The sequence below is a fragment of the Eretmochelys imbricata genome, chromosome 4, assembly GCF_965152235.1.
Source record: "Eretmochelys imbricata isolate rEreImb1 chromosome 4, rEreImb1.hap1, whole genome shotgun sequence".
NCBI classification, from domain to species: Eukaryota; Metazoa; Chordata; order Testudines; family Cheloniidae; genus Eretmochelys; species Eretmochelys imbricata.
The window spans coordinates 70661274-70685388 of NC_135575.1; positions in this window are offsets into that span (position 1 = coordinate 70661274).

A 24115-nucleotide genomic window follows, 5' to 3' on the forward strand; every position below is an offset into this window, starting at 1 on the left:
TTCTCTTTAGTGTCTCCCCCCCCCCTTTTTTCATTATGTTTGACATTTTTGATATACAGGGATTTGCTACAAACTAATGTATATGGCAGGAGACTGGGGAGATTAGAGATACAGAACACACACCCCCACTGTATGAAAAATTGAAATGACAAAGCTATCCTGATAGCACGCTTCTTTCTGGTCACTGAGGTAAGTGGCTTGTTGAGTTAGCTGAGCTAGGATAGAATACAGGGAGTAAGTTATTGCTTTATCCTGCTAAATGGCCCATGATTACCATTTCACTATAGCATGCCTGTATATATGCAAGATTGTATTAAAATCATGCTCTAAAATGCCACCTGCTGTTTCCCATTTTACTTGGCAATTCTTTTGCTAATGTTGAGGTTGAAGCATTTCAAGAAAGCTAGACGAGGATTAATTACATTTTTATTATTATAGTCTTAATCAAAAACAAATGTTATAAGTAATAAAGTGCATGGGTTGTTTTTTGAGTTATATAAATTACAATGTGAGATTTTTTTCCAAATATGCTTCTTGGATTCTGCATGGACAGCGTCACTTCCCTGAGCGCTTTTAAGAGGAAAGCAGCCATTCTGCATCTCCAGCTAAGAGAGCAAACATTCTTTTGGCATGCCTCAAATTTTTCACCTTGGATTTGTGTAATTCAATAAATGACCCTCCAGTGCTGGGGGATGGGAAGAACCTTCTGTCACTCTGCAGTGACCCTTCTGACTTAACAATGGCACTGATGACTCTGAAAATTGTTCTTTTCAATCTGAAGAGAAGTTTTCTCAGTATAGGACCGGGAGACAGACAGGCATGAAAGCTGGAATGGTAAACTCGGGGGATAAAATGAGCGAGCCCACTAATTTGTGGTTGCCTGAATGAAAACAATGAGTAAAATCAATCTTTATTAAAAGAGAAGAGCTTCATAAGCAAAAAGAAGATGCATTTATTATTATTAATTGGCTTCCAGTGATGATGCCAGATTCTAGAGACTCTTACAGATATTGGGGCTCCATTATGCTAAGTACTGTACAAATGCATAGTAAAAAATGGTCCCTGTCTGAGAAGTTTAGAGGCTAAATAGCCATGATGGACAAAGAGTGGTTGCAAGGAAGTTTTATGCTCATTTTACAGATATCAGACTGAGTGCCAGAGAGAGGTGAGTGATGTGCCCAGGTGCAGACAAGGATCAAGTTCTACTCCAGTGCCTTAACAGTAAGACCTTCCTTCCTTGCATTTACTCTGATCTTTGTAACCTTCATTGAATGCTTCTCAATAATTTCCCTTTATGAGAGACATGCATGTGATGCGAATGATCAAAGATGTCTTCATGGGACTATCTAGACTTATGCTCTCCCCTCCCCTACTCATTCTCTGTGTTCACTCTAGACCAGCTAAATTGGTGGAGTCATCTAATTGTTGTAAAATTTCATCTGAAATTAAGGGTTTCAGAGTAGCAGCCATGTTAGTCTGTATTTGCAAAAAGAAAAGGAGTACTAGTGGCACCTTAGAGACTAACCAATTTATTTGAGAATAAGCTCAAATAAATTGGTTAGTCTCTAAGGTGCCATTAGTACTCCTTTTCTTTTTATCTGAAATTAAAAATTCCAACCACCATACAGGAAAAATGTGGAAGGTTCCATACAAACTGTTTGCAGATGGGCTCCTTGTTGTAATATTCAGGTTTGTTGCAATCAGAACAGCCCGGTGTAGGATGTGATATGTAGAATGTATATTTTGTGTTTGGGAACATGTGAAAAGATGTGTGCTTCTCTGGCAAGGAAAGAGAACAGCCTGGTGAATTGGGTCAGCAAACTGATCGGGTAAACAACTGGGCCTGCAACCTGATCGGGTAAACAACTGAGTTAGCAAACTAAGCTTGGTGTTAGGCAGAAAAGTGTCTATACAATATATAGTGAATAACTTTGTCACACTGTATTTAAGGCACACATCTGAATGTGGGTGTGTGCTTGTGTTTAACCCTGTGCTGTGCCCTGTTTCAGTGGACTGATCACTCACTGGAGCAGCAAATAAACAACATACTTCTTCAGCTCCAGAGTCTGTGAACCTGTGCATTCCGGGTAGCGGAAAAAGAATCGGTCAATACCCGGCAAACCCAGAAGTCTCAAGTTGTACAGAAAACAAAGAAACAAAAATATCCAATAACTCCCTCACTCAGAATGCTAAATTATTTATCTTTATTTTCTCCTTTGCCCCCTTCAAATGCTATTCACCTTGAGTACCTTTTGGCAGGAGTGCCTTTCACTACACGCAGCCTCCTCTACTTTAAACTTCTCCCAGGCTTTCAAAAATCACCTTTAAATGACACTTTCATATTCATTTTGTGATATTTTTTACAAGTTCTGAGGATCGTTTTTCAAGAGGTTTTTTTTCCTTTTCCACCCAGCGCTAACTTGTGATGCTGTCTCTCATGAGCACAGACGTAGTGAAATGACTGCCAGCAGTGCTGAGTGAAATCCTATGACAAAGGGAGTGAACTCAGATGGACCCTGACTGGATTGGCCATTCCTACTTATTTATACTTAAGAGCTCCATCACTCTCGCATTTGTGAGGAAAAGAAGAAATTGTGCAGTAATTCCCCCTATAATACATGTACCTGACCTTCTCTAAAATAAACAATTATTATTATGTCTTTATTTGTATTACCAAAGCACCTAGGAGCCTGAGCTATGCTAGGTGCTCTTCAAATATTCAAAGGTGCTCTTGTCCTTACTAACCATTTATGTCTTTGGGATTAAAACGGACAAAGGCCTTGACAACAAACATCAGCCTGGTTCTGTCTAAGGGACCAAAACTAGCTCTACCATAAATGCAGAATATGTTTAGTGTGTGAATGGCAGCAAGGGCTTACAGGTACAGATTAAGTATTATATATACTTTATATATAAAATAAGGCCTGATTTTCAGTCAGAAAATGTGCATCTACTTTGTGTACACTCCACTATATATATACATATAGAAACTTGGACTTGCAGGAGCACAGTACTCTAAAGGCCCGCATCTAGCCATGAGTAGATGTAAGGTGGTTTATAAATCAAACCCAGTGTTTTCTAATTTGCCCAGGGCAGCCTATACCTTGGAGCCAGCCCTGCATCTCAAAAAGTTTGCGGGCTGTCCTGTTTTGTTGTTCCCTGATAGGTTTCCTTTTCAGACTAAGCTTTTCATTACTAAAATCTAATCCATATCTTTGTTTCTATCACTGCTGCCACCGGCATTCTGGGAGTGAATAACTAATTCATCCCTGGGCTGTGGGAAATAGAAAGATTTAATTGAAAGTTTTGCATCAGCTGCTGCAGGGGGCCTGCACCCTGCTCTTGGCTAATTGTCAAAGTGCTAATTGATAAGAGTGATATTGTCTAAACACAAGCCATTCTATGTGTGTGGGGCTCAGCAGTGGCACTGAGTACTTTTTGCCTATTAAATTCCATTCTCTGGAGAAAAATGCTGTTTGTGGAGCTTGCACGTGGGGTGGGGTGGGGTGCGGTGGGGAGGGGGGTAGCCTAATAACAAAATAAATGAGAAACAGCATCTCAACCTTTTTCTTATTAAACAGCAGAAATAAGGAAACAAGGAGGTGGAAAATACAGACAAAAACCTGCACTGTATGCTTTTTACCAGAGAGAAATTCTGCTTTTTTAAAAATGACTCCCACAGTAGAAGGTAGGCATAGTTCTTGATGAATCAATAACATGCAGTACAGGCTGTTTAGAACACGTAATCTTGTAGTAAGAACATTTAACCAGGATAAGAAATGTTCTTTTTATTTGTGGAAATAGAAATGATACACAGCAGGGAGATGGATTTTCTCAAGCAGAAATGTTCTGTTCAGTGACAGAAAATAATGTCCTAAAGAAAATCATATTTGACCTGTACCAGAAGGATTCAGTACAAAACACAAAGAGGTATTTCTTTTACTAATGACAGGCAAGTTATTTAATCAATGCGCAGTCTAAGATGTTTCCTTGCAATGTAGCTTCCCGCTCCAGCTTCTCCCGCTATATATTCTAATCTACTTAAGACGTTCGTATTATAATACTTTCAGTTTTGATAGTGTTTCATCTAATGAACTTCAAGTGCTTTACCAAAGTTGATATAACTGATGCATAAAGTGATTAAGAAGCTTGGACATGCAGTGAGATATTGGCAGAGATGGGACTTTGACTCTGGCTTCCCAGCTTCTAGAGCAGTTAGTGCAACTACCATACCACAGAGAAGCTTGCACAGTTGCTCTGTTTCAAGGCTGGTGCAGGTGAACCCTGTTTATCTGATGGTATCTGGGGTCATCCAAAACTTTTCAGTAAACAGGGGTTCAGCTACATGAGAACTTTACTCCTGCACAACTTAGGTGTCCTGCACAGCTGATAACCTGATATGAAGTAGAGCTTCAGTATCCAGGACAGAGCAAGGTGCTGAGGAGGGGGAGAACCAGATGGGTCCTGGCAAAGAGCGGGGGGGAATAGGAATAGGGCTAGGTGTACAGTGCTGTCCCTAGAACCAGCTGAATCAACTCCATTATCTGAGTCCTCTCATCTGGTATTCAACATAGACCAGAACACCATTCCTCCAGAATTTAGGAGCTTAGCTGCAGCCCTGTTTTGCATGTGGGGATTGGAGGCAAGAGAGGATGGAGGAACCAAGGGCCATTATATATGACACACACGCCTCTTGCAGAGGCAACCAGTTTTGGCATTATCCTAATGCAGCCTGCATTTCTCACTGAGATTATGGCAGGCTAAGAAAATGTATAGGGGAAGACCCTATAGAATCTTCCTTGCTGCCCTTGTACAATCATGCTGGGTTAGACTAGTGTTTAGGATATTTCCCTATCAATTTTTAGGGCTTAAAATATCCAATTGGAGATTCATCACCCAGTACAGAGCTCTCTCAATAAGAGATGTCTGGTCTGAATAATATATTCAGACCTAAAAAGAGAGAGGATTATATTCTGGCTTTGGATACATGCACGGCTCTCAATGAAGTCAGAGAATGTGATGCACATGTATCTGAAGCCAGAACGTGGCTCTGAACATCACTTTATGTTAAAATTCTTCTCTGTTCATGTGCTAAGATGTTATTTAGTATAAAAACAGCAGTGTATGTCAGAGGGAGAAAACATACTTACGGGAGTGAAGAATGCAGACAATTGCTTCAACAAGCACAATGCTTTAATAGGCCTACAGTTTCATCAATACTTTAGTTAGGCTTGGCAGAATTGTATTTTTTTATGATTTTTGACTGATAATATTTTAAGCACTTTTGTAGATTTTTTTAAATGAAATTTAAATTTTTATAGTTGTGGGAAATTATTGGCGGAACAAACAATGGGAGAGTCAGACGAGTTATTTAATGACAGATGTTGCGATTCAAAAAGTTAAAACTTTATGCCATTAAGACACGAATTGTCAATATCACATGTGAAAAATATACGAAGTAGATATTCTTACATCAACTCTAATAAGTTCTCATGCAGCATTTTTCTTCATTGCCTATCTGTAAATTTCTCTTATTGTCGATGGAAATATTTTTTTGTTGGTTTGTGTGTGTGGTGAAACTGACTAACATTTACCAATACAAATCTAGTCCTTCCAAGCCTAACTTTAGTGAATGCTGTCCCTGTCACTTATGCCCCTTTTCACTGTAAGTCATCACTCTAGTGAGCTTTGGTGAATCTAGATGTGTGACTTTTAGCTGAGATCTCTTTTCTGAGTAGTGCCCATGCCAGCCTCACGCTTGTAAGTGCAGACTGTGTAACACAGGGGACCACATGTCTACCAGAAAAAGTTACTGAATAAAATGTTATGCTAACAAGGTATGTTATGTGACACATTCACTTCGACCTAGCATTCGCCTCAATGGCTTTGCTGACAATTCAAGATCATAAATGGAAATGGGCATAGAATAGTTAATTGTGTTGAAAACCGTGTTAAAGTTTATGATCTATCACTTTAAATTCTCAGGGCTTTTTCCTGGTCCTGCTTGCAGTCAGGGGGCTTTGTAGGGAACTGTGTAAACAGCCGTCATTTTGCAGACTGACAGCCTACAGTACGGTAGAGTGTGTGTCTCTTTGTTTTGGGGGTCTTGTGTCTTATCACTCTGAATTGTAAGAAATACAGTAGTGTTACCTTGCAACCTTTCAGCCAGAGTATAGTATATTATCTAACGTCTCTGTGTGAACATAAGAAATAGCAAAAGCTAAAGTAAAATAGAAGAGACAGTTGGGGTGCTTAAGAGAGGAAGATTGTTGTTACTGAATTGCAGTATTCAAACAAATTCAGGTGAGCTAGAAAAGCAAGAAAAAAGTCTTTGTTCTAGCTGTGTCAGCCAGAGCATATGTGACAAACTAAAAGCTCTCTGAAGTATTTGCCTTTGATGTTGAAGAGTCTGAATCTTAACTTTCAAGTTAAAGTACTGAATGTATGCTTGATGGTGAGAACTTTGAAACCTAGAAATCTGAGCTGATGTCGGGTGTTAAATTACATATTTCTTGTTGACCTCAGAAAGTTTAATTAAACTCTTTGGCAACAAATGACTTAGGCTATGTCTACACTTGCAGAGTTTTTGTGCTGTCAGTTTCAACAGTGATAGTGAGCCTGTGAAAGAAAAGCACTGGTTTGTGTACTCACTTGCTTCCACAGGCGTCAGAGGGTGTTTACATTTGCAGCACTTCCATCCTGGATGAGAGTAGTGCACTGAGGGCAGCTTATCTCACAGTGCAGCTCTCTCCATTTTGATAATGGGTCTTGTGGGAAGTGAGGGATGATCACAGGGCATCCTGGGTCCCTGCACAGCCTCCTCTCCCCAAACGCTGGTCAGCTCCAGTAGCCAGGGGTGAAAGTAAGGCAGTATGGGCCGGTACAGCGTACCGGTAAAAAGTGGCCGCCTGTACTGGCCCGTACCGCTGACTTTAAAGCACTGCCATGGCAGCGCTTTAAAGGACCCTGCTTAAAGAGCTGCCATGGCAGTGCTTTAACATTGCTGCTCCTTTTGCGCCCCCCTATCGGCGGCCTTGCTGGGTCCCTACTGGCAGGGCCGCTGAAGGGGGGGTGCAAAAGGGGCAGCGACATTAAAGCACTGCCATGGCAGCGCTATAAGCAGGGTCCTTTAAAACGCTACTGCGGCAAAAGGACTCTGCTTAAAGCACTGCCGCAGAAGTACTTTAACATCCCTGCCCCTTTTGCCCCCGCTCCCCGCCCCGGGCTGCCAACAGGAGTGGGGGCAAAAGGAGCAGCTACCTCAGGGCCTGCGATTTTAAAGGGCCCGGGCTGGAGTCTCGAGCGGCGCAAGTGGGCTGGCTGGGAGACGCTCGCCCTCCCGCCCCCGCTCTTCCCCTTCCACCCTAGGCCCCCCATACCAGTAAGAGACACATTTTACTTTCACCCCTGCCAGTAGCTCAGCACTGCTCCAAGCAGGGGATCGTTTGCTCCATGGAGCAGGCATTGTCACCTGGCCGGATAAGTGAGCACTTGCCGAGAAAACAGGAAGGGGCGTTTCAAAGTTCCTGGGGCTTTACAGGGGGAGTGGGGGGGGGGGTGTCTGTTTACCTGGCATCAGAGCAGCAGAACTGCTGGACAGAGTGGTCACCTAGGCACTGTGGGGATATTTTCAGGAGGCTAAAAGCTGTGTAAACAGGAAGAACGTGTCTACACTTGCATATCACTGCAAAAGCATCACTGGTAATGGCTGTGCACCTCTCATTGAGGTGATTTCCTTGTTGTGGTGAAACTTCTGAGTTTCACCCCAAACAGTCATTGGCAAGTGTAGACGCTCTCATGGTTTTTGTGCAAAAAAGGGACTTTTTCCACTTTAAATGGCAAGTGTAGACATGCCCTCAGAATATGTCATATTTAGAGGTGTTATTAGAAGGAAGGTCATCATGAAGAATTCCAGCTAATAGAACAGAGATTCAGTGATACTTAAATAGTCTAAGCATGGTGATCAATTTTCATGTAAACAAAGGAAAACATAGTGCATTAATTTCTATCACTATAAACTATATGTAGTAAGATAATTTGTAATGAAAATCTGCATTTGTATTTCTGAAGATAATTTCATGAATTCATGTCTAAATACCAGGATTACACAGGAATTAAACATGATTGAAAGTTTAATTTTAAAAGACACATATTACACCGTTAATTATTTTCATGACATTTTATCAGGGTCACACTGGAATCCTGAACTGTTTAGTTAGAGATGTAACTCCCTCCCATGGACTGAGATCTTCCTGAAAGATTCAGCCTTGTCGTTATACCTTGTCATTTTATGAGGAGCTGAGTGCAGAAGAGACAAGTGTTTCTTGGTGTCAACTACAGGAGCTTCTCCTTTAGTTCAGTGCAAACACTGAAAGCCTAATTTTTCAGGCCTGTAAATCACTCTGACTGAGTATATACTATGGAGTATTCATGCTGATATCTGCTTACCTCCGGTTGTGAATGTTACTGTAGAAAATACCAAGTCTTCATTCAATGTTGGCTCAAACAAACCCCACAGATCCAAACACCCCGAATTTTGGCAGTTTTCAGAATTTGGAGCTGGCCCTGAATAGCATGCTGATGCCAAATCTCAATAATTGGTCAAGCTAAAATCCAAGACTCATTAAAATCCCACAAAGTAATGTTCTGTCCAGTCTAATATGAAAGAAAGCATGCTAACAACTTAATGTACTGAAAGGTTGTTTAAAAAGGTATCAGCTAAGAAGATACATGCTCACTATTTCTCTAGATTCTCTCTGCAACTGAATTCATGTTTTCTTTTTTCTTTTTTTTTTCTTTTTATACATTTAGAGCTTGTGACATTCAGAAGAGTGGACAAAACATTCTGAAAATAAAGGGGGGCGGGACAGCAGTTCCTGGATGGCTGGAGCAGCCGCAGTCCACAGCCCCGGGCAGCAGTTCCCAGCCGGCTGGCCAGAGCAGCCGCGGTCTGTGGCCTCAGGAAGCGGTCCCTGACGAGAGCATCCACAGCCCCGGGCAGTGGTCCCCAGCCAGTTGGCCGGAGCGTCCATGGCTCTGGGCAGCAATCCCCTCCCAGACAGCTGGAGCAGCTGCAGTCTGTGGGCCCTGGCAGCTAGAGCCGCTGGCCCCAGGCACGCCTCCCCCAGCATTGCCCCCCATGACATGCCCTCCAGCAGAAGCCCCCCCACACACATAGAGTGCCCCCTCCCATTTAAAGACAGGTACCTTTAGTAAAAGTCATGGACAGGTCACGGGCCATGAATTTTTGTTTATTGCACGTGACCTGTCCATGACTTTTACTAAAACTACCCGTGACTAAACCATAGCCTTAATCATGGCCTAGTTTCATTTCTTATGTGCAAACAGAATATACTCCAACCCATAATAGAGATACTAGATATTTTAAAAGGGCCGATTTCCCAAATCTGAAAACAATCATTAGTAAAACTAAATAGGAGGAAATGTTTAAACAAAAATGTGAGTGATAATTGGAAATTGATTAAGAGTGTTTTATTAGATTCCAGGGGAAAATAAAAACACAATTCAGCAATCATATAAGAAGTCGTCTATTAAAAATGAATAGAATATTTTGGCTAAGAAGGGAAGAGAATATAGCAATTATTTAAAATATATATATATATAACAAATGTAAAAAAGGCATAGTTGATAGTGATGAGTACAAATTGCCAATTCGGAAATGCAGATAATTGATAAGCTAAAGGCATCAATGAAAGTATATGGCCAGTAAGATTAAGGGCAATGAATTATTTTAATATACTGGGAACTAATGAAATACTAATCTACTATAAAAATCCTGTAGATCTGATACTAGATAAGGATGGTAAAATTGTCAATTACCATTCAGAAAAGGGACAAGAAGTCTATAAATATTTCTATTCTGTATTTGGAAAGAATCAGGATAGTGTAGTCAGATCATCCAGTGATTCAGAAATACTTTCTTTTCCATCAGTAACAACAGGAGGATGCTAAACAGCAACTATTAAACATTTTAAAATCATGAGAACCAGATAATGTACACACAAGAGTATTAAAAGAATATCATAGGCTGATATGGGACAGAATGTGTAAAAGATTAAAGGATGGTAGCATAATTAATACTAGTCCACATAGATTTATGGAGAAATGCATCTTTTCAAACAAACTTGATATTGTTTTTCAGTGAAATTCCAGTTTGATAAAGATAACTATGTGACGATAATATACTTAGGTTTCTGTAAGGTATTTGACTTAGTCCTGCATGGGACCGGATGCAATGCATCCGAGGATGCCGAGGGAGTTGGCTGATGTGATTCCTGAGCCATTAGCCATTATCTTTGAAAACTCATGGTGATTGGGGAAGGTCCCAGATGACTGGAAAAAGGCTAATGTAGTGCCCATCTTTTAAAATGGGAAGGAGGAGTATCCAGGGAACTATAGACCGGTCAGCCTCACCTCAGTCCCCAGAAAAATCATGGAGCAGTTCCTCAAGGAATCCATTTTGAAGCACTTGGAGAAGAAGAAGGTGATCAGGAAAAGTCAACATGGATTCACCAAGGGTAAGTCATGACTGACACACCTGATTGCCTTCTATGATGAGATAACTGGCTCTGTGGATATGGGGAAAGCAGTGGATGTGCTATACCTTGACTTTAGCAAAGCTTTTGATACGGTCTCCCACTGTATTCTTGCCAGCAAGTTTAAGAATTATGGATTGGGTGAAAGGACGATAAGGTGGATAGACAGCTGGCTAGATAGTGGGGCTCAACGGGTAGTGATCAATGGCTCGATGTCTAGTTGGCAGCCATTATCAAGTGGAATGCCCTGGGATCGGTCCTGGAGCCGGTTTTGTTCAACATCTTCATTAATGATCTGGATGATGGGATGAATTGCATCCTCAGCAAGTTTGCGGATGACACTACGCTGCGGGGAGAGGTAGATACTCTGGAGGGTAAAGATAGGGTCCAAAGTAACCTAGACAAATTGGAGGATTGGGCCAAAAGAAATCTGATGAGGTTCAACAAGGACAAGTGCAGAGTCCTGCACTTAGGATGGAAGTATCCCATGCACTGCTACAGGCTGGGGACCAACTGGCTAAGCGGCAGTTCTGCAGAAAAGGACCTGGGGATTACAGTGGATGAGAAGCTGGATATGAGTCAACAGTGTGCCCTTGTTGCCAAGAAGTCTAACGGCATATTGGGCAGCATTAGTAGGAGTATTGCTAACAAATTGAGGGAAGTGATTATTCCCCTCTATTCGGCACTGGTGAGGCCACATCTGGAGTATTTCATCTAGTTTTGGGCCCCCGCTACAGAAAGGAAGTAGGCAAATTGGAGAGAGTCCAGCGGAGGGCAACAAAAATGATTAGGGTGTACAGGGAGATGTCAGCAAACCAGTAAAGTGCCTGAAACCAACCATTGCTTATTGCTAAAAGCAGCCAAGTCGGCATGCTGTAAATTGGCCATGCCGCAGCCACAACTTGACCAAGGCAGGAGGGGAGGGGGTTTTGGGTGCCACAGAAAGGGCAGCTTAACCCTGCGTCCTTCCTCATAAGAACTGTGTTGAAGTTGCTGATACATGCATCTTAGAAGAGCAGGATGTTTCCTCAGGAATGTGTCTAACAGGATCTCAAGGCTGCAAACTCTGGGAAAAACCCACATCTGGTTAATCAATAATCAGAAGGAACCTCTTGCTTGACCATTGGAACTGCTTGCTTAACAAGTTTTCTTTAAGAGACATGTAATTCTATTACTAATGTACAAATAAGGGGGGAAAGTTTGAGGTAGTTGGACTCTTCTGGACTCTCCCTCTGGATACATCTTGCAGTCCCCGGCAGCAGATGGGCTGCTGCTGTGCCACTCGAGAGCCATGCTCAGCTTTGGTAATTATCGAGAGTTGGGGATGTTTTACTAACCTGTTGCAGACATGTGTGTAAGTGCTTGAGACTAAGTAAAGTGCAGCTTTAAGTGAAAGCACGCTTGTGTTGTCCTATTTGTGCCAGCCATCTATCAGTCGGACGGCCGTGACTCCCCTGATTTATTTCCTGACACCACCTCTCATAGAGTAAAAGTTACCGAGAGCTTTGGGTTGAAAGAACCCCGGGTAACAAGGAGGCTGGAGCACATGACTTACGAGGAGAAGCTCAGGGAACTGGGCTTATTTAGTCTGTGGACGAGAAGAGTGAGGGGGGATTTGATAGCAGCCTTCAACTACCTGAAAGAGGGATTCCAAAGAGGATGGAGCTAGGCTGTTCTCAGTGGTGACAGATGACAGAATAAGGAGCAATGGTCTCAAGTTTCAGTGGGGGAGATCTAGGTTGGATATTAGGAAAAACTTTTTCACTAGGAGGGTGGTGAAACACTGGAATGGGTTACCTAGGGAGGTGGTGGAATCTCCATCCTTAATGGTTTTTAAGACCCAGCTTGAGAAAGCCTTGATTGGGATGATTTAGTTGGGGTTGATCCTGCTTTGAGCGGGGTCTGGACTAGATGATCTCCTGAGGTCTCTTCCAACCCTGATCTTCTATGATTCTATGCCAGTGATTTGTTTTTAAAGTTAACACCATATAAAAACAATATAACCCATATTAAATGGATTAAAAACTGTCTGACCAATACATCTAAAAAATAATTTTAAATGGGGAATCATCACCATACTGGAGTGTTTCTAGTGGGGTCTCACAGGGTTCTGTTCTTGTCTCAATGCTATTCAATATCTTTATTAATGATCTGGAAAAAATATAAAATAATTACTGGTAAATTTTGCAGATGACAAAAAAAATGGTGCATTGGCAAATAATGACCAGTAATAATAAGGTCTGGATTTACAGTCTGGATTGCTTGTAAGGGGGGCTCATTTAGCAATATGTGTTTTAATTAATCTAAATGCCATGTAATATATTTATGAACAAAGAGTGTAGGTCATTCAAGATGGGATACAGTATCCTGGAATTCAGTGACCCTAGAAAGGAGTTTAGGGTCATGTTAGATAACCATCTGAATATGAGCTCTCTGTGCAATGCTGTAGCTGAAGAGGGCATGCAATCCTTGGATGCATAAGCGAGAAATATCAAGTAGTAGTAAGGAAGTTTGTATCACCTCTGTATGTGGCATTAGTGACACCACGACTGGAATACTGGGTCTTGTTCCAGTGTCCACACTTCAAAATGGATGTTGAAAAATTGGAAAGGGTTGGAAAAAAGCAGTAAGAATATTTGAGATCGAGAAAACTTGCCTTATAATGTGAGACATTAGAAACTCAATCTATTTAGTTTAAGATTAAGTAAAAACTTGATCACAGTCTACAAATACCTATGTGAGGAAGAGATTTCTGATAGTAAATGGCTCTTCAATGTAGCAGAAAAAGGCAAAATGAAATCTAGTGGTTGGGGATGAAGCTAGTCAAATTCAGACTATAAGTGTGGTGCAGATTGTTAACAATGAGCATAATTAAGCACTGGAACAGTTTACCAGGAATGTGGTGGATTCTCCATCACTTGCAGTCTTTAAGATGGTCTGTCTTTCTCATAGGGTATGTCTACACTACGGAATAAGGTCGAATTTATAGAAGTCGGTTTTTTAGAAATCGGTTTTATATATTCAAGTGTATGTGTCCCCACAGAAAATGCTCTAAGTGCATTAAGTGCATTAACTCGGCGGAGTGCTTCCACAGTACCGAGGCTAGAGTTGACTTCCGGAGCGTTGCACTGTGGGTAGCTATCCCACAGTTCCCGCAGTCTCCGCTGCCCATTGGAATTCTGGGTTGAGATCACAATGCCTGATGGGGCTAAAACATTGTCGCGGGTGGTTCTGGGTACATATCGTCAGGCCCCCGTTCCCTCCCTCCCTCTGTGAAAGCAAGGGCAGACAATCGTTTCGCGCCTTTTTTCCTGAGTTACCTGTGCAGACGCCATACCACGGCAAGCATGGAGCCCGCTCAGGTAACCATCACCCTATGTCTCCTGGGTGCTGGCAGATGCGGTACGGCATTGCTACACAGTAGCAGCATCCCCTTGCCTTGTGGCAGCAGACGGTACAGTACGACTGGTAGCCGTCATCGTCATGTCCGAGGTGCTCCTGGCCACGTCGGCTGGGAGCGTCTGGACAGACATGGGCGCAGGGACTAAATTTGGAGTGACTTGACCAGGTCATTCTCTTTAGTCCTGCAGTCAGTCCTATTGAACCGTCTTATGGTGAGCAGGCAAGAGATGAGGATGGCTAGCAGTCGTACTGTACCATCTTCTGCCGGGCAGGCAACAGATGAGGATGGCTAGCAGTTGTACTGTACCATCTTCTGCCGAGCAGCCATGAGATGTGGATGGCATGCAGTCCTTCTGCACCGTCTGCTGCCAGCCAAAGATGTAAAAGATAGATGGAGTGGATCAAAACAAGAAATAGACCAGATTTGTTCTGTATTCATTTGCTTCCCCCCCTCCCCTGTCTAGGGGAATCATTCCTCTAGGTCACACTGCAGTCACTCACAGAGAAGGTGCAGTGAGGTAAATCTAGCCATGTATCAATCAGAGGCCAGACCAACCTCCTTGTTCCAATAAGAACAATAACTTAGGTGCACCATTTCTTATTGGAACCCTCCGTGAAGTCCTGCCTGAAATACTCCTTGATGTAAAGCCACCCCCTTTGTTGATTTTAACTCCCTGTAAGCCAACCCTGTAAGCCATGTCGTCAATCGCCCTGCCCTGCGTCAGAGCAACGGCAGACAATCGTGCATCTGAGTTGAGAGTGCTGTCCAGAGCAGTCACAATGGAGCACTCTGATAGGGCTAAAACATTGTTGCGGGTGGTTCTGGGTACATATTGTCAGGCCTCCGTTCCCTCCCTCCCTCTGTGAAAGCAAGGGCAGACAATTGTTTTGCGCCTTTTTTCCTGAGTTACCTGTGCAGACGCCATACCACGGCAAGCATGGAGCCCGCTCAGGTAACCGTCACCCTATGTGTCCCGGGTGCTGGCAGACGCGGTACGGCATTGCTACACAGTAGTATCAACCCATTGCCTTTTGGCAGCAGACGGTGCAATATGACTGGTAGCCATCCTCATCGTGTCTGAGGTGCTCCTGGCCACGTCGTGTGGGAGCACCTGGGCAGACATGGGCACAGGGACTAAATTTGGAGTGACTTGATCAGGTCATTCTCTTTAGTCCTGCAGTCAGTCCTATTGAACCGTCTTATGGTGAGCAGGCAGGCGTTACGGATTGCTAGCAGTCGTACTGTACCATCTTCTGCCGGGCAGGCAAGAGATGAGGATGGCTAGCAGTCGTACTGTACCATCTTCTGCCAGGCAGGCAACAGATGAGGATGGCTAGCAGTCGTACTGTACCATCATCTGCCGAGCAGCCATGAGATGTGGATGGCATGCAGTCCTTCTGCACCGTCTGCTGCCAGCCAAAGATGTAAAAGATAGATGGAGTGGATCAAAACAAGAAATAGACCAGATTTGTTTTGTACTCATTTGCCTCCTCCCCTGTCTAGGGGACTCATTCTTCTAGGTCACACTGCAGTCACTCACAGAGAAGGTGCAGCGAGGTAAATCTAGCCATTTATCAATCAGAGGCCAGGCTAACCTCCTTGTTCCAATAAGAACAATAACTTTGGTGTACCATTTCTTATTGGAACCCTCCATGAAGTCCTGCCTGAAATACTCCTTGATGTAAAGACACCCCCTTTGTTGATTTTAGCTCCCTGAAGCCAACCCTGTAAGCCGTGTCGTCAGTCGCCCCTCCCTCCATCAGAGCAATGGCAGACAATCATTCCGCGCCTTTTTTCAGTGCGGACGCCATACCAAGGCAAGCATGGAGGCCGCTCAGCTCACTTTGGCAATTAGGAGCACATTAAACACCACACACATTATCCAGCAGTATATGCAGCACCAGAACCTGGCAAAGCGATGCCGGGCGAGGAGGCGACGTCAGCGCGGTCACGTGAGTGATCAGGACATGGACACAGATTTCTCTGAAAGCATGGGCCCTGCCAATGCATGCATCATGGTGCTAATGGGGCAGGTTCATGCTGTGGAACGCCGATTCTGGGCTCGGGAAACAAGCACAGACTGGTGGGACCGCATAGTGTTGCAGGTCTGGGATGATTCCCAGTGGCTGCGAAACTTTCGCATGCATAAGGGCACTTTCATGGAACTTTGTGACTTGCTTTCCCCTGCCCTGAGGCGCATGAATACCAAGATGAGAGCAGCCCTCACAGTTGAGAAGCGAGTGGCGATAGCTCTGTGGAAGCTTGCAATGCCAGACAGCTACCGGTCAGTTGGGAATCAATTTGGAGTGGGCAAATCTACTGTTGGGGCTGCTGTGATGCAAGTAGCCCACGCAATCAAAGATCTGCTGATATCAAGGGTAGTGACCCTGGGAAATGTGCAGGTCATAGTGGATGGCTTTGCTGCAATGGGATTCCCTAACTGTGGTGGGGCCATAGACGGAACCCATATCCCTATCTTGGCACTGGAGCACCAAGCCGGCGAGTACATAAACCGCAAGGGGTACTTTCCAATAGTGCTGCAAGCTCTGATGGATCACAAGGGACGTTTCACCAACATCAACATGGGATGGCCGGGAAAGGTACATGACGCTCGCATCTTCAGGAACTCTGGTCTGTTTCAAAAGCTGCAGGAAGGGACTTTATTCCCAGACCAGAAAATAACTGTTGGGGATGTTGAAATGCCTATATGTATCCTTGGGGACCCAGCCTACCCCTTAATGCCATGGCTCATGAAGCCGTACACAGGCAGCCTGGACAGTAGTCAGGAGCTGTTCAACTACAGGCTGAGCAAGTGCAGAATGGTGGTAAAATGTGCATTTGGACGTTTAAAGGCGCGCTGGCGCAGTTTACTGACTCGCTTAGACCTCAGCGAAACCAATATTCCCACTGTTATTACTGCTTGCTATGTGCTCCACAATATCTGTGAGAGTAAGGGGGAGACGTTTATGGCAGGGTGGGAGGTTGAGGCAAATCGCCTGGCTGCTGGTTACGTGCAGCCAGACACCAGGGCGGTTAGAAGAGCACAGGAGGGCGCGGTACGCATCAGAGAAGCTTTGAAAACCAGTTTCATGACTGGCCAGGCTACGGTGTGAAAGTTCTCTTTGTTTCTCCTTGATGAAACCCCCCGCCCCTCGGTTCACTCTACTTTCCTGTAAGCTAACCACCCTCCCCTCCTCCCTTCGATCACCGCTTGCAGAGGCAATAAAGTCATTGTTGCTTCACATTCATGCATTCTTTATTCATTCCTCACACAAATAGGGGGATGACTACCAAGGTAGCCCAGGAGGGGTGGTGGAGGAGGGAAGGAAAATGCCACACAGCACTTTAAAAGTTTACAACTTTAAAATTTATTGAATGACAGCCTTCTTTTTTTTGGGCAATCCTCTGTGGTGGAGTGGCTGGTTGGCCGGAGGCCCCCACATTGCGTTCTTGGGCGTCTGGGTGTGCAGGCTATGGAACTTGGGGAGGAGGGCGGTTGGTTACAGAGGGGCTGCAGCGAGGTAAAGGTGTGTGCTCCACAGTCTGTGCTCCAGCTGCCTTTGCTGCAGCTCAACCATACACTGGAGCATACTGGTTTGGTCCTGCAGCAGCCTCAGCATTGAATCCTGCCTCCTCTCATCACGCTGCCGCCACATTTGAGCTTCAGCCCTGTCTTCAGCCCGCCACTTACTCTCTTCAGCCCGCCACCTCTCCTCCCGGTCATTTTATGCTTTCCTGCACTCTGACATTATTTGCCTCCACGCATTCATCTGTTCTCTGTCAGTGTGGGAGGACAGCATGAGCTCGGAGAACATTTCATCGCGAGTGCGTTTTTTTTTCTTTCTAAGCTTCACTAGCCTCTGGGAAGGAGAAGATCCTGTGATCATTGAAACACATGCAGCTGGTGGAGAAAAAAAAAGGGACAGCGGTATTTAAAAAGACACATTTTATAAAACAGTGGCTACACTCTTTCAGGGTAAACCTTGCTGTTAACATTACATACATAGGACATGTGCTTTCGTTACAAGGTCGCATTTTGCCTCCCCCCACTGCGTGGCTACCCCCTCAACCTTCCCCCCTCCCTGTGGCTAACAGCGGGGAACATTTCTGTTTAGCCACAGGCAAACAGCCCAGCAGGAATGGGCTCCTCTGAGTGTCCCCTGAAGAAAAGCACTCTATTTCAACCAGGTGACCATGAATTATATCTCACTCTCCTGAGGATAACACAGAGAGATAAAGAACGGATGTTGTTTGAACGCCAGCAAACATACACTGCAATGCTTTGTTGTACAATGATTCCCGAGTACGTGTTACTGGCCTGGAGTGGTAAAGTGTCCTACCATGAAGGACACAATAAGGCTGCCCTTCCCAGAAACCTTTTGCAAAGGCTTTGGGAGTACATCCAGGAGAACCGCGAATGCCAGGGCAAAGTAATCCTTTCACATGCTTGCTTTTAAACCATGTATAGTATTTTAAAAGGTACACTCACCGGAGGTCCCTTCTCCGCCTGCTGGGTCCAGGAAGCAGCCTTGGGTGGGTTCGGGGGGTACTGGGTCCAGGGTGAGAAACAGTTCCTGGCTGTCGGGAAAACCGGTTTCTCCGCTTGCTTGCTGTGAGCTATCTACAACCTCATCATCATCATCAGCTTCTTCGTCCCCAAAACCTGCTTCCGTATTGCCTCCATCTCCATTGAAGGAGTCAAACAACACAGCTGGGGTAGTGGTGGCTGAACCCCCTAAAATGGCATGCAGCTCATCATAGAAGCGGCATGTTTGGGGCTCTGACCCGGAGCGGCCGTTCGCCTCTCTGGTTTTCTGGTAGGCTTGCCTCAGCTCCTTCAGTTTCACGCGGCACTGCTTCGGGTCCCTGTTATGGCCTCTGTCCTTCATGCCCTGGGAGATTTTGACAAAGGTTTTCGCATTTCGAAAACTGGAACGGAGTTCTGATAGCACGGATTCCTCTCCCCAAACAGCGATTAGATCCCGTACCTCCCGTTCGGTCCATGCTGGAGCTCTTTTGAGATTCTGGGACTCCATCATGGTCATCTCTGCTGATGAGCTCTGCATGGTCACCTGCAGCTTGCCACGCTGGCCAAACAGGAAATGAGATTCAAAAGTTCACGGTTCTTTTCCGTCTACCTGGCCAGTGCATCTGAGTTGAGAGTGCTGTCCAGAGCGGTCAAAATGGAGCATTCTGGGATAGCTCCCGGAGGCCAATACCGTCGAATTGTGTCCACAGTACCCCAAATTCGAGCCGGCAAGGCCGATTTAAGCGCTAATCCACTTGTCAGGGGTGGAGTAAGGAAATCGATTTTAAGAGCCCTTTAAGTCGAAATAAAGGGCTTCATCGTGTGGATGGGTGCAGGTTTACATCGATTTAATGCTGCTAAATTCGACCTAAAGTCCTAGTGTAGACCAGGGCATAGAATCATAGAATCATAGAATATCAGGGTTGGAAGGAACCTCAGGAGGTCATCTAGTCCAACCCCCTGCTCAAAGCTGGACCGATCCCCAATTAAATCATCCCAGCCAGGGCTTTGTCAAGCCTGACCTTAAAAACTTCTAAGGAAGGAGAATCCACCACCTCCCAAGGTAACGCATTCCACTGTTTCACCACCCTCCTAGTGAAAAAGTTTTTCCTAATATCCAACCTAAATCTCCCCCACTGCAACTTGAGACCATTACTCCTTGTTCTGTCATCTGCTACCACTGGGAAAAGTCTAGAGCCATCCTCTTTGGAACCCCCTTTCAGGTAGTTGAAAGCAGCTATCAAATCCCCCCTCATTCTTCTCTTCCGTAGACTAAACAATCCCAGTTCCCTCAGCCTCTCCTCATAAGTCATGTGTTCCAGACCCCTAATCATTTTTGTTGCTCTCCGCTGGACTCTTTCCAGTTTTTCCAGATCCTTCTTGTAGTGTGGGGCCCAAAACTGGACACAGTACTCCAGATGAGGCCTCACCGGTGTCAAATAGAGGGGAATTATCACGTCCCTTGATCTGCTGGCAATGCCCCTACTTATACATCCCAAAATGCCATTGGCCTTCTTGGCAACAAGGGCACACTGTTGACGCGTGTCCAGCTTCTCATCCACTAAAAGATGCTTGAGCTCAAACAGCAGCTGTCACACTGATGCAGAAATTATTGGATGATCTACTGACTTGTGTTATGCAGGAGGTCGGACTAGATGATCATAATGGTCTCTTCTGTGCTTAAAATCTATGAAAGGTGCCAAACTGGCAGCCCCGGAGACTGACAGCCTTTATTTACCAGGACAACAGATAAAATATGAAAAGCAGCAGGGCAAGCTTTCCCACTACCATGCTTCAAATTCCTACTGCAGGGACCACCTCTACAGGAGAAATGGTGATTTATTATCAACGTCCATTTAGTCCTTGGCCACTCTATTGAGGTGTCACCTCATACAATGTGGTTTTATTTGTAAGAATCACTAGTTTTCACTAGGAATCAGACAGAGGACCAATTCATTTAGCTACCAGCTGGTACTGACTATTGGCTACTGCCAAACAGGGCTGGATATGAATCAGTGACCTAAAATGAAAGGCTCCATATTCCATTATCATGAAATGCAGTCCTCTCACTAGCCACCCACACACCTTCATGAGCAATGGAAAAGGTCCTTCTCCTCCCGGCAGGAAATTTTAACCTTACCTGCTAGCTGACCTTTCTCCACAGGACTGCTCTGAGATCAATGCTAGTAGCTCTTCAATCCCAGTTTCAGTTTCTGTTGTGTGCCACTTTCCCCATTCTGGTTCCCAGCCTGAGGGAGGCAACAGGAAGTGGTAGAAGGGAGAGGCAAGTTATGATGAGAGAGTGCAGGTTATAGAATTGGGGAGGTAACCGCAAGAGGGTAAGCTCTCTCAGAAGTCCCAGTCTCAGGCCTGCAGTTAGGTTTCCTCCCTGCCACAACATCCCCTTCAAAGTTATCGTCCAACCTCTAGGTATTAACCAGTTGTTCGGTGGTACTGATCTTAATGTTAGTTAGTGTACAGTGTTAAAGCATTTAATTGGGCTGGGCTGAGAGCTAACATACAAAGGTCCTGAGCAACAGGACATGTCGGAAATGCAATAAGTGTCTCTACCTATGCAAGTACTTATAAGGCCTTCATTACTGTGGTATATGCATACCTGCCACCCGCACCCACACACAGAAAAGAGTGCCCATGACCTTAGCAAACATTTCCTTAGCAAATATTACCAGGATAACAGAAAATCACTTTTGAAGATTTCAGTTTATTAGAGGAACCTGTAGTGTCGCTCATGGTAGAGATGAGATGAGACTCATTTGTCCCATAATTAATACAGAGGGTCTTGTTTACTCGGAGTATGGACAGACCCATAGTTCTTTCTGGCTCTTATTAGTTTCCTGACTTATAAAACACAACCTATGCTGCCTAGTGTCACACCCCAAATCCTTCAGCAGAAGTCCTGGCCTGGACTCAGCAGTCATGGAAGAAAGAGTTGACTACAATGCAGAACCACAATCATAAGCTTACTGTAGCGTCCCTTTTTTGAAAAATTTACAGAAAGCTCTCTGAATTATTTACTATATGTCATAGATTTGATTAAGAATTTCTCTAGCAGGCAGTCATATAACTTTTACTGAGCCTACAGAAACAGGGCTTATTGGGAATCAGCTTTTGCTGAACACTGACTTTGTGAGAAATATGTATTGAATCTTTTCTATAATTAAGTGTCCTCTACATATTACTTTTAAAGAAACACCTAATGAGGCATTGGGTATCTTCAGGATTTCATTGCCTTCCAAGACTGCTGTTATATGAGCTTTTTCATTTTCATTACTGGATTCACTCTGTATCGTAAACCTGAAAAGCCTGAGAAAAAGCTTGTTAGCAAATGTTTTATGGCAGCCCAACTGTATTTTGTGGTTTTGCTAGGTAGAGGGGGCACTGGCCACTGTGTTAATGCTTCCCCATAGCTGTGTGACAGCCGAACAGATAACATGACTTTTTTTTTTTATTATGGCACTTGTAAAATAATAGCTAAAAAGCCAAATCTCATCTCTGGATAGTGAAAAAAACAAGCTGCTGCATCAGCTGGTTTTATTTCAAAATCAGGCCAAACATGAACGATCCTAAGAAAACATCCCTTTAATACTAAGTCAGGGTTTGATGACGCTAATACATGAAGAAGAGCTAGCAAGCTGAAAAATCTGCAGCGTTATCTATGAAGAAACCAGCAGCAGGATAACAAACTTTGCCCGCAGAAGTGTACAAACACTATATCGTCATAATCACCAGAAGCTACATTGTACAAAGACATATAAGAGCCTAAGGCTGAAAGCAGAGTTGTAGCAAACGGTGTGTACATAGGTATAAGGTCCTGCATCCAATGCATCCTCCAAAGAAGACTGCAAAAGTCTATATGGAACCGTTCTGTATTCCAGAATGTGCCCATCATCATTAGACTGAAAGAGTGAAATTCACCCCATACAGACAGATAGAAGGAGGCTTATGAGACAATTAAAAATCTCACTTAATAGGCTTTGTGTTGGCTTTCCACACAGGAATACATTTTACACAGAGTGTATGTCAACCAAGTTTGTCACAACCTACCAGCTAATCATACCTATGGGGGAGTTCAGGACACAGATATGGTTGAACATTTTTACGTCGTCCTTTCGTCTGTGTTTCAAGCAATGTGTATTTCTGCCCAGTTACCAGCGACTAGGATCAACCTAAATTTGTAAGGTTGTTTTGTAACTTCTTGGACTGTTCCCCAATGGTGAGATATCTGGGCTGAAATTTTGGCACCATTGAAATCAGTGATAAAACTCCCACTGATTTCATTGGAGCCAGAATTTCACCTCAAGGAGTTGCCCTCTATTCCACGTAATGATTCTCATTGTACCATGGTGTTCCATTCTTGGGAGTCTATGTCATTCAATACTTAGCTTAAAATAAGATCTTGCTTGTGCCTTCTTTTGTTGGATGAGAGGAAATGGGATACTTGAACTACTGAATAAAGCTGAATTTGGATTTCAGATTATAGTGTTGCCCTGCGGTTTACCAGGGCAGGAGTAATGCGACATGTTAGCACTGGAACAATTTCAGTGTATGTGTCAAGTGGGAGGCTGTTAAAACTAAGTACACTACACCCCTTCAATACCTCCTATATATCCTTCCTCTGCTGCCACAGCTAAGCGTGACTCCTGTCCATCTTCAGTTTTATGAGTGGAAAGCGTACTTTCTGCTATCTGTGGTGTCCCATTTGTTTTCTCTTGTTATAGGATGTCTTGGGGCTATGCCTCTTTATAGTCTCAGGAATGACAGTCATCAGCAGCCACCGTGAGCTGGTAGAGTTAAGTGCAGTAAAGTAAAAGGTTTAATTCCCTAAAAGAAGCTTAATTATGCAGTTGGAGAGAATAGGGTGCTAAGGGGGGGGGGGGGAAACACATTTGACACTCTGAATGACAGAGAAGAGAAATTACAATACACAAGAGGCTTTTTTTTTTTTAGCAAAGCAACATTTTAAAATTAAACCAGTTAATGAGAATGTCAAAGTAATTGTTCTGTATGTATGAGTACCCAAACACAATTCATGTGCAAAAGTCATAGCTGTCAATCAGTGTGACTAAAACACTAACAAATATCATGTCTAATCTTTATGCACTACAGCTAGGTCAAGAGTTTGGGCACAAATTGATGGTTTGGCAAGTGCTGGATTTCCAGCCCACAACTGATGTCTTAATTCCTCATGCAGACTATGTCTGAAAGATAATTAATTTTCAGTGTGTCAGCTCTTACCAAAGCTACCAGGGATTCTGGGAATGGAGGAAAAACAGAGAGACGAAAGAGGGAGGAAAATTCATGACTGTTCCAAATATGCAAAAGGTGCTGATTTTAAACTGGACATCCACAGAGGAAAAAGTTTAAATCGAGAATAATTAAAGATGGCATTTTGGGGTTATATCTGTGGAGTGTCTGTTCTAACCAAAATTAAATTAAATTAAAGCTGAAAGAAGCAGCTGCACATGAAGCCCTAACTGCAGTGTGGATTTGAGTGTGCTACAAGGTTTCTGCCTCAGAGTAAAATAAATACAGTTTCTGCTCAGAACCGGAAAGCAATCTTTCTTGTTGTGTATTCCTTCACTATATTTTAAGAAAAGAGATTCATGT